Raw genomic sequence first — 12765 nt, 5'->3', positions numbered from 1 at the left:
CAAACAGCAAACATGCAGAGTCAACCTAAGTTTTCATCAAAAGATGAATAGATAAATTGTAGTGTGTACACACAAGGGAATATGATTACCCCATAAAAATAATGAACTCCTGTCATTTGCACTAGCATGATGGAACTAGAAAACATTATGTTAAGTGAAATAAGCGAGACTCATGAAGACAAATATCACATGGCTTCACTCATATGTGGGAGCTAAAAAATTTGATCTCATGGAGGCAGAGAGTAGAATGGTGGTTACCAGAGGCTGGGAGGGAGAGATATAAAGGCTTTGGCAAATAGGCATATAAATACAGTTAAAAATAATAGGACAGTGGCACAGAAGGACAATTGTAGTTGATAATAATTTATTGTGTATTTCAAAATAACTGGCAGAGAAGATTTGAGATGTTACCAACACAAAGAAATAATAAATGTTTTAGATGATGAATATCCCAATTACCCTGATTGATTATTGCACATTGTAAGCTTGCATTAAAATATCACATGAACCTCATAAATCTAAACAACTATTATGTATCCTTATAAATTAAAACATAAAAAGTTATTAAAATGAGTGTCTCACTTGCTTTAGTTAGCAATGGCCCTGATCTCCTGTGCCCTTCTAAACCCCTGGGAGAGACTGTAGCAAAGTAATTGATGAATACTAATGATTAGAAGAATGTTTAAGATTACTCACCATAGCAAAACAAATGAACAAAACAAAACTTTATTCCAAAATCTCAGAGTTCCTAAAAAATGAAACTTGATAGTATACCAAAAATGAAAATACTCACAATTTATAGTTGTGAAGCTAAGTATAATTCTGAGCTATTGGTAACAACAACAAAAAGATAATTCATAGCAGCCAGAAGAACAGATTACCTTTACATTCTCACTAGGAATATTAATATCACAAAATTGCAGTCTTTTGAAGAGGCAGTCAAAGATAATACTACCAAAAATATAAGAAAAATATGTATTATAGATCTGTGTCCTGTGTGGTCATTTATTTTGAAAAAAATATTTTTTCTATATATTGTTATATTGATGGTATGTGCCAACTATTAAAAATGTAACTTGTCATGATTTGCTTTCTTATTTTAAATGAAGATTCACTTTGACTGCTAATTTTACATTTGTAAATTTTTATTTTTTATTTTTTTTTTATTAAAAAGAGTTAGAAAATTGTATAAATGTTAGACCCTACAACAATGGGACTGCCAATCTACCTAACATCTTGAGGTTCCAATGTACATAGTTGGGTCCAGGTTTGACATAAGGTTGTGCTCAAAATACTATAGTTAGGTATTTAACACTAGCTAGATGTGTAGTGTAGAACTGTGTTGTAAATATACAGACACACATGGAACTCGAACATGCTGATATGGATTTTATTATGCACAGGTTGCATTAGCATGAAAAAGACATATGTGTCATTTTATTTTCTCAACTGGAAAGCATCGGCTAGTTACATTATATTTAATTGTTATTTTTTTTTCTGGAAATAATGAAGACTTCTTTGCACAAGAAGTGCAAAGAATTGATAGTAGTATTAAGGGGAAAAAGAGGTACTGTATTCATCACATGTATTTTGTATTATGTGTTTCATTTTGCATGCAAGTGTTTAGCTATTTCTCTTCAAATAGCTAAGATACATTAGCAAAATGCCTTTAAAAGCTCTTTGAGAATCATACAATTCTTAAGGTTTTCCTTTATTTTGAGTAAATTTTGCCATACATGGAATTAATATAATTCATTAATGGTGGTGGCTGGAAGAGGGTAATAATTGATAATATGTGGCTTTAAAGACAAATGAGGATTTTCCTAGGTCTTAGAATTCTGTAAATTACTGATCCTCTGTAGATGTCAGATTTAGCAAACTGTAGTTTCTTTAACTACACATTGCTTTGTGGTGCTCATAGGAACTCTAAAACAAAGCTGAACATCACAAATCAGGATATTTAAGCAACATTTGACATAAATGATAGTTTCCTTTAAAAATCTTATAATAAAAAAACTTATGAAGTCAATAATGCAGAAATTAAAATCTATTTATTATCTTGAAAGCTTTTAAATATGATTAAACCAGGCAGGGCCAACTTTGATCAACATGATTTCTATCAACTTTAAGAATAACTTAAAAAGAAAAGATTCAAAGAAAAGAATAAAATAATGTCATATTCTTGCATCCTATAAGACTAAATGAGATCATCAATATTGAGTGATGTTGGCAGCAAAAGGACTGTCAATGTACTCTAAAAATCTAAACTTTCTTTATCCTGATAAGTGAATCATTTCATGTAGAACATAGCGATTGGAAAAAGAGAGACCAAAATGATGAGGTACAGAGTCTGAAAGCAAATGTAGTTACACATCTACAGTGGATTGTTACACATCTCATTCCATCAGATGGGTGTGGTAAGTTTCCTTGTCCTGCTGTGATTACTTTCCTTGTCACTGTTGGAATAGTTTCTATGGGAAAGATAACAAAACTTTCACATATATTGCATAGTCATGGACTTTGATAATGATTTCTTGACCATTGCTTGACTTTTTTTCCAGGAACTTATTTTGGCAGCAGTTGATACTACTTTAACCAAGTAATGCTTTAGTGATAAGGCTAAATGATATGTATTTTTATTACAAAGGAATAAACTACAAGAAAGAGAAAAAGCATTCTAGAATAATTATGTGACTACACTTCTTTTTCACAGAGAAGGAAGTAATGAAGATAATATAGTCATGATCTACATGAACTAGTCACAAGTACTTCAAAATATATTGAACTTACCATTTCCCGAAGGCACATACAAGACATAAAATAGAAAGAAGTGATTACCAGTCTTTGGAGTAATGACTTGATGTAATTTTTTAATAAAGTATAGGCTGAGATAGTCTCCTTTTATTACATACTATTGAATGCCACACTAACAGTAAAACTTACAGAGAAACGTTAGTGAAAATAATATTTTTTAAGAATCTTTATTAATACACTTTCCTAATGAATGCAATATTGATATTAACCCTTGAAAATAAGATACCAATAAGAAAGAATGTCAAAATCATAGACATTAGTAATATCTAGAAGTTTTTAAAACTAGAGAAAATTAGAAAACATAAGCTTTGTTTTATAAAACAAATAATGTAAAATGAAAGTCAACTATTATTTGGAAAAACAGAAAAAGTAATTTCAGTTTTTAAAATGTAAGCCAATTGAAAATGATTAAATATGAACAAACATTGTGAATTAAAGACCCAAAATATGAGCAAGAGATATTAGATACACTAATTAAATATTTTTTACATATAATATTCACAGAGTTGGTATTTCTTTATTCTATTAGTTACCATGAATGTTTAAAATGTAATATTAAGGGATCTGCATGTCCAAAATGAGGTATATCTAATCAAGTCTTCAGCAAATATTTATGTATTAGCTGTAGGTACCTAATTATCCCTAGATGCTGTTCTGAAATAATTTATATTCTAGGTCAAGTGCAGTGGCTCATGCCTGTAATTCTAGCACTTTGGGAAGCTGAGGCAGGAGAATATCTTGAGCCCTGGAGTTCAAGTTTACAGTGAATTATGATCACCCCACTGCACTTCAATCTGCATAACAGAGTGACACCCTGTCTCTAAGATAAATAAATACAAATAAAAAAAATTAAAGAATTTATATTCTATTCTATGAAAAATTAGTACCCCATTTATTCTGGCTGTATAACAGATCATCTGAAAAATTAGTGTCTTAAAGCAACAATCAAATTGTATTATATATCATATTCTATGTGTTTTCATAGCTAGAAGTTCAGGCATAGGGTCTCTAATTCCGTTTCAGTCAGATAGTAGATGGAATAAAAACACTGGGGGAGGGGGTTAGAATAACTGAAAGAGATACCCAGCCATATCATTTTCTTCATGTAATCTCAGAAACTCTTCGTTTAGTCTGTCTGCCTGGCCTAATTTGGACTTCCTCACAGCATGGCAGTAGACAGACTGCTTATATGGCAGTTCAGGATTCTAAGTGAGCATTTAAAGAGAACCAGGTGGAAGATGTATGACCTTTACCACCTAGTTTCAGAAATTACACTCACTTCCTCTGGATTCAGAATAAAAAACCAGTACAGATTCAAGGAAAGAGGTTATACACTCTGTTTCTTAATAAGAAAAGTGACAGAAAAAAAAATATTGAAAGAGGAACATTTATGAGGGGGACTATTGATGTGGCCATCTAGTCTGGAAAGCACAATTTGCCACAATTTGCAATCATTAAATAATTTTACTGAATATGTCCTAATAATTAATCAATCATTTTATTCTCTTCTTAAGTAAAGGTCTTTTAGGTCTTTTCCTTAAATATTTTCGAATCTAAATGAATGCTTGTCACATGAACATTCTAAGCTATATATTAATCAATGAATTGTGATAAATAGGTAGTTTAAACAAAAATAATCTAAACTACATGACTAGATAGAGAAGAGGAAAAAAAAAAGATGAGATGTGAATTGTGGATTTTAATACTCCAAACTTTAGGGTAGTTACTAAGTATTAAGCTTTATGCTAAGATCAAGGAGGATATAAATAAGAATAAAACATTGTCACTCCCCTAATACTGTCCTCTGAGGTATTTAGGCACATAGGTAATTAATTATGATTCAAGACAGAATGAAATATAGGCTTTTAGCATATGTGTAAATATAAGGGAGACTGTAATATCAGTAAGACACAGCTACAGCTATTAAAATGAAAATAACTTTCAGGTGTTAATGTCATCATATATTGTAATTCTCTTAGTAAATTTAGCACTGACATGTATGAAAAGAAATAATGAACATGTTTTATGAGAAGACATTGTATTGATGATATACATGAGTCTCATAGTAACTCCCAAAATATAGTGTACAATTCTTTATAAGATTAATGCAAATGACTTGATTGAAATTATTGTGAATTTCTTATCATAGAACTATGTCACTTATAATTTTACTAGTAGAATCATCTCAGTGGTAAAGATCCAGGCAGCAATGTTGAGGTGATGGGGTAGGTCACAGGATTTCTCTTTCATTTTTTGATGAACAAGAATTCATTTCAGCTTCTATGATATTGAAACAATTGATAGAGATGGGTAAGAATGTGGATTTTAGAGACAGGTTGATTGATTATCTTGTTCTACCTTTTAGTAGTTGTGTGATCCTAGAAAATTAACTTAGAATAATTCAACCTCAATTTCCTCATTCCTAAAGTAATATATATTTATTTTTAAAGATTCATGGCAAGTTTTCTATGCAAGACAGCTATGCTATTATTATAGCTTCTAAGACTTGTTCAATGTAGTATAGCATGCACATTTCACAAAGAAAGTATGACAATACATTCTAAGACTGATTTTACTGAAAATTTATCTTAATGTATTTACATATACAATCTTATATTAAATATTATTTGTTGTGCATTAAATATTATTTTAATCAGTAAACCACAACAAAACTTGGTCCTGGTTGAAAGACTGGCATAAATTATAACTAAGGTTTAGGTTGCCTACCTTTCAATTAGATACAGAACATCCTACAATTTATTCAAAAATATATGAAAGGGTACACTTATCTTTCTTAAGATAAAAGTAAATATGTAAGTTTTTCCTGAGTGGTCACTGCAGTTCATGAAGTAAGAGGAGGGACCTGTAGGGTCAATGTAGCTCAGAACTATTGTGTTTCATACCATTAGATAGTGATTTGGATAGGGACATCATTACTTCAGAATCCATCCTGTAACTATATAAAAAATATTTGTGAACCACAGTTGCATATTTATAATTCAATTTATTTTTATAGCATTGGGCCTACAGCAGGTCTGCTAAAGTCTACTCTGTTGTGAAACATTCAAATTTATTTACCATTAATTTTGGAACTAATAAAAGTGAATTCCTTTGTCTTTTGTTTATTCTCCTGAAAATGAACAGATGATTGTGTTGAAACACCACCCCGCCCACCCACTTTATTTTTCTGCCCACACAAATCAAAGGGCATGAAAAATATCTTAGTTTCTCATTTTCCCTTGGAAAAGGCATCATGGCAAGAAGCATGGCTGGTTTGACATTGTGATTTATGTTAGCTTTCTTGTGCTATAAAATAGTTGTTTCCTAAATAACTAATAAAGTGCCTTGAAATGCTTCTAACTTTGTAATTGTGTCTTTCTTCCTCACTCAGCATTTGTAGACTCTCAAATAATCTACTAGATTTTAGTTATATCCATTACCAATTTTCTGTATATACTGAAAATTCATGAGCTTCTTAAGAGACAGATCTGAGCTCTGAGCTCATTTAATCTGAGCTTAAATATATAGCAAACATCTCCAATATATCAGGTACCTTCATAGGTATCTAGAATATAATGTTGAGTATTACATAGTCTCTGATCTCTAAGAGCTTATAATTTATGGAGGAGACATGTAAATATTTGCTATGTCCAGTTGACTCTTAATAACACAGGGGTTAGAGGTGGCAACATCTACACTGTCAAAAATCTGCACATAACTTTTGACTCTCCCAAAACTTAATTACTAATAGCCTACTGTTGATCAGAAGACATACTGATAAAATAACAGTCAATTAAGACACATGCTTTGCATGCTATATGTATTATAGAGTGTATTTTTTTAATAAAGCAAGCTAGAAAAAAGAAAATGTTAAGAAAACTTGGACTTGGGAAGGGGAACATCACACACCGGGGCCTATTATGGGGAGCAGGGAGGGTGGAGGAATTGCATTGGGAATTATACCTGATGTAAAGGACGAGTTGATGGTTGCAGCACACCAACATGGCACAAGTATACATATGTAACAAACCTGCATGTTATGCACATGTATCCTAGAATTTAAAGTATAATTTAAAAAAAAAGAAAATAATAAGGGAGAGAGAAATACGTTTAGAGTACTGTGTTTATTGTCTGTTTGCAAGATGAATCATCTGTCTGAAATGATGGTCCACCTCAGCTGCAGACCTCAAACTATATAGTGCATATTAAGCATTCCACTTTTTCTTGTAATGGCATGACTTTGCTGCCTGGAAGTACTTTCGGCATCACTAGTGCCACTTTGTATGGATCCCATGGTGTTATTCACGGTTTAGGTACTGCATTAAACATGACAAAAACACATGAGAACCTGAAGAGATTACTTTTTACTGTGATATGCAATTTACTGGAGAAATGACTGCTGATGCAGAGATGATCCACCTCACATCTTGTTTTAAGAGAATACTCCCAACACTTGAGCTCACTGCAATAGCAACAGGAGGGGGCTATGAAATTATTACTGTAGAACAGTATATAATGCAGTAAATGTTATGCAGTTACAATACTACATTTTTACATGTGTTTACATGTCTCTTAACTGTGAATGGTGCCATATACGGTCTTTGTGTGCCCAAATTTTGATAAATTTTAAGTTTTTATAATAGATATATGTACATGTCATGGTAATAAATAATAAAATAGACTAGTAGCTACATATATTTTATGTATTCATGCCATACATTTTCTTCTTATTTTTTTTCAATATTTTTGGCGGCACAGTTTGTGAGTTTTTTCAACTTGTGACAAATATTAAAAAAACAATATATTTATTAAACAAAAATCAACATATAAGTGGACCTGCACAGTCCAAACCCTTATTGTCCAAGGGTCAACTGTAGTGAGGTGTGTTAGAATAAAGGTGAGCCTTGGTGCTACTGGTGCAGATGAGGGACATTTGACTACAATTGGGTGACAAAGACACTATCACAATGTTAACTGTTTAACTGAAATGTGTAAGATTCAAAGGAATAAACAAAATTTCCAATGTCTGGGAGTTGGTATGAAGGTCAAGAAAGAAAATAGCCTCACATCAGATGGAAACAAGAGGAAAGACTCAGAAGCACAAACGTATTTGGCCAATTATGCCTAGTGTTCCCTTATCGGAATGCTAAGCATGTGGGAATTATATTCTACTGCTCAAGATCAACACCAAGGTCTGATTGCAAAAATTCAAAAAATTGCAACCTCAGGCATTAATGGGTAAATGGGGAACTGTAATCATGTCTTATAGCTGATATATAGGATATAAAGGGAACAACAGAAAGACCTTATTCTGATGAAGAAAAGAGGTGACCAGATCAGAAGAGACCCTATTTGTTACAATAAGGGCTTGTCATTTATTTATTAGCTACAAGCAATTGCAAGATATTTAGCTTCTCTGAACTCAGCTTTCTGTTCTGTAAAATGGGATATAATGACAACATTGAAGGGTTATTATAAAGATTAAATGGAAATCATACACAAATATTTTTGCCATACCTTTTTCTTAATTTTTACCTGTTAGATGCACATTTCATTTTTCTCTGTGTTGACATTTCTGTACTTTCTTAACAAGTGAAACTATTTTTTAAATGAATTTAAATAAACCTGTATGTATCCATTATTTGCTCTGTGCCAGTCATTATGCCAGATTCCAGAATATAGTGCAAGGGAAACCTAGTCTCTGATGTCATTAAATGTATGGTCCTGTTAAGAAGATCAACATTGTAAAACAAATGGAGGAATAAAGGACAAATTACACAATGTTACGATGGCACATAAATTTGCTTATAATATAAAGTTTAATTTTTCAGGAGCTTGTGATATTTGAGATTTCAGGAACATCTATGAATTAGCTGGCATAATATGTGTATGGAAGGTAGACTGGGAATGAAAATCACTTTTTTCAGCAGAAATATTAGCATATGAACAGGACATAAGTCTGGAGTGATTGTGACATGCTTTATTAAATAGTGTTCAGAATTACTAAAATGTAGGTAGACAAGAGGAGAGTGGAATGAAATAAATTTTGAAAAGAAGTATGAGGCCAGATAAAACTAGATATTGAAATTATGTAAAGAACTGTGGACATTAAACAAATTTCAGAAAACAATAATAGATTCTAAATGAGATGTGACTTAATCAGAAATCTTTTTCACATGTCGTTCTGATAATGACATGCAGAGTAGATTGAAGGAAGGCAGTAGTAGAAAAGAAGGGTTAAGAGAAGATTGCTGAAGTCTTGAAGAGCAATGGTTGTGGTACAGAGAGGATGGAGAATAAATAAGTAGAGTTGAGAAATGTTTATGAGGTATGATTAACAGTACTGGCGTGGGTTTGATTGGAAATGAGATAAGAGAATATTAGGAATAAAGGTGATCCCCCACCCTGCTGGACACACAAAATAAGAGCTGCTCTCAGATTTTTGACTCAAGCAATTGCATAGATGGGGGTATCTTTTACAGAGAGGGAGAATGCTAGACCACAAGTACACTGTAGTGGATAGTGGAAGGTTTCGAGGGAATTGCAAATTTGTTTTGAGTTTCTGGTATAACTACATGGAGATGTCTACTAAGCAGATGGCATGTGAGAACAGAGATCTGGCTGGAGGAGAAAACCTGGGTGTCATCTGCTCCATGGGAAACCTCAGTTATCTGAGTGCATAAAAGTCTAGGGAGAAAGACAAGGTTGAATGAATTGAGAAGAGTGCCTAGGACAAAATCTAAATGTTTTGAAAATTTGAGAAAAGATAGAAAAAGGGAATCACTAAAAGAAACTAAGAAGGAAGAGCTACAGGCATAGGAGAAAACAGGAGAGCATGGTGTTTGGCAATCCAGGAAAATAAACTCTAGGTTGTTGGAGGTTCTGAAAAGTTTTGAAAAGGCAAAGGCAAAGAAAGGGAAGATTGGAAATTGAAGCATCCATGACAGTGAAATGTTGTAGGTAGGTGTTAGAATCCACACTTAAGTGTCAAAACAGTAAGTGCAAAGTGACTACAGTCTTCTTGAATGAAGTTTGATATCTAAGAGTTTGCTATTTAAATGAGAGGAAGCACTTTGGGAGGCTGAGATGGGAGGAACACCAGAGGTTTGGAGTTCGAGACCAGCCTGGCCAATATGGTGAAACCCCATCTCTACTAAAAATAATAACATTTTTAAAAGGCTGGGCATGGTGGCTCACACCTGTTATCCCAGCCCAGCACTTCGGGAGGCTGAGGCAGGCGGATCATGAGGTCAAGAGATCAAGACCATCCTGGCCAACATGGTGAAACCCTGTCTCTACTAAAAATATAAACATTACCTGGGCATGGTGGCAGGAGCCTGTAGTCCCAGCTACTTGGGAGGCTGATGCAGGAGAACCACTTGAACCCGGGAGGCAGAAGTTGCAGTGAACTGAGATCGCACCACTGTACTCCAGCCTGGCGATAGAGCGAAACCCCGTCTTAAAAAAAAAAGAAAAAAAAAAAGGGAAGAAGAAGGTGGCAACTGGAAGGAACCAACAATTTTGTTTGTTTACTTTTTGTTTTTTTAAACTGGTATTGGGGAAGTTTTTGCATATCTGAAATAGAAACTTATTCTTCTTGATACTTGGGATTGTTTTATAAAAATGTTTCACAACTGATATTCTCATATTTTCATCATTTCCGTTACTTTATTACTTAGCTTAATGTGTTGATTAATTAAGAATTATAGCGATGCACTTATTCTTTGGAGAAGGACTTACAGTTAAGCTGCCTTAGAAATTATAATTTATTGATGTACATTTATAAAAGAGATAAGATTTAAGATGAAGTTTTAAAACACGAAAAATAAACTTTTGAAGAGTTTTAAAACAGCCATTTTGAGAATAACTGACTGCATTCATGTTGTTAAACTCATAATTATTCAGTTTAGTTACATTTACTGAGATGATTCTAAGAGCACAAATATATTATTAAAATATTAATTATTTAGCTATAACTGGGCAGGCGCGGTGGCTCACACCTGTAATCCCAGCACTTTGGGAGGCCGAGGCGGGTGGATCATGAGGTCAGGATATTGAGACCATCCTGGCCAACATGGTGAAACCCCGTCTCTACTAAAATACAAAAAAAAATTGTGGGGCATGGCAGCACATGACTGTAGTCCCAGCTACTCAGGAGGGTGAGGCAGGGGAATCGCTTGAACCCGGGAGGCGGAGGTTGCAGTGAGCCAAGATCTTGCCACTGCACTCCAGCCTGGCGGCAGAGCACAAATTCATCTCAAAAATTAAAAATAAAATAAAATAAATTATTTAGCTATAACTGAGTTAGTGCTGGTTGTACTGTTTCATAAAACTTTACAGCCTAACGACAGTTAAAAGAGAATGGAGCAGGTCAAAGATCTCAAAACTAGAATTTTCCATGAAATTAACTATATCAAATACCCATCAGTTCTTGGGCCTTGGAGAATTTATATGTGTTTTTTATGCTCCATAAACTTTTCTCAAGAAAAATATTTTATTTGCTTATGTGAACACGCTATTAGAAGCAAATCATTAAAGAAAATGGTCACATTTGTTTATCTTGTCAAGATGATGTTGCACTTGTCACATATATATTTACATATATACACATATATATACGTAATATTGAGTAGTCCCAATGTATTTTTGAAACTCTACTTGTTAAAAAGTATGAAATAACTATGAGTAAAATTGTTGTAGTCTTCAAACTCACAACTACAGATGCATAATGGATTACTCCACTTACGGATTTCTACAGATCCTTTTTGCTCTTCTACTGCTTGTTTCTCCAAAGTCATAATATTACTAAGAATAATACTATTTTTATATTATCCTTATGTTTAAAAGAATTCTTAAGGTAGAAGATCATCCATAGCTTACTTTAATCAAACCTATTTTCTCAAAAATTAGCCTGTGTTTTGAAAAGAAAAACATATTTGATTCAGAATTCAGCTAAGTCGGAAATTTAAATTTTAGTTTTATTATTACAATTCTTTTTTTCTATCAATAGAAAAATAAAATTGGCTCCCACCATATTTTCAAATAAGGTCCTTTGTTAATACGGTTTAGCAGAACACGTTCATTCATTACACACTCTAGGGGCTGATACTTGTTTTAGAATGAAATACAGAGTGAAAATGTTAGAATCAATGCAAAAGATTTGGGGCACCATCAAGGTATTAAAGTATATTATTTCTTGTGATATATTTTATTATATGAATCATGAAATCTGTGTTTTTTTATCATTCAGAGGAGGGAATTTGTTGATGTTATGTCTAGAAAGATATACAATATCCATATTTGGTACATTAGTAAGCAAACCAGGAAGACATAATATTGCAAGAGGCATTCACTCCTTAATAGACGTCTAATAGAAGGCTAGGCCAGGATATTCCAGGAATCCTACTCCTGTAATAAAGAAAATTCTAGGTCACATAGCACGCTGTAATAGTAGGTGGAATTGTTTTTTGGATTAAGAGGTGAAAAATAAAAAAGTAATAAAAACAATGCTTCTGAGATAAGAATGAGAATCCGAAACTTATGCCTGAACATTGCACACAGACTCACTTATTATAAGAGGCCACAAGGGTGACGGGGAAGATAATCCGGTACTCTGTTTATTATTTATTATTGAAAATTGACTACAGTATCCTGAGTATCCATTTTGGGGGGGGAGCGTCTTGAGGCTATTTAAAAGCACACCTTGAGAAACATTCAACAACAGTATCGCTTTTCAGAAGAAAGTATATTAAATGTTGGATCAAATTGAAACTGAGAGAAGTATCTGCTCTGAATATTTAAGTTGGTACCCTCAAAATGTACTTTCAAGTCTTACACCTACTAATGTTTAGTGTAACACATTCTAATAGCAAAGGCGACTGAAAAATTAGCTACATTTGTTCCAATTACTCAAAAGTATTAAAGTGGGAAAATTCTGGCTTGAGCAAACTG

The 12765-nt window shown here is 33.1% G+C and overlaps 1 protein-coding gene across 6 annotated transcripts in view; it reads left to right on the top strand.

Moving 5' to 3' along the window:
* Positions 1-12765, top strand: part of LOC105496640 (protocadherin related 15) — a 1825405-nt gene that overhangs the window by 799302 nt on the left and 1013338 nt on the right. The gene's annotated exons all lie outside the window — the stretch shown is intronic.

The sequence above is a fragment of the Macaca nemestrina genome, chromosome 9 (assembly GCF_043159975.1).
Source record: "Macaca nemestrina isolate mMacNem1 chromosome 9, mMacNem.hap1, whole genome shotgun sequence".
NCBI classification, from domain to species: domain Eukaryota; kingdom Metazoa; phylum Chordata; class Mammalia; order Primates; family Cercopithecidae; genus Macaca; species Macaca nemestrina.
This window is presented reverse-complemented; position numbering and strand designations above follow the sequence as displayed.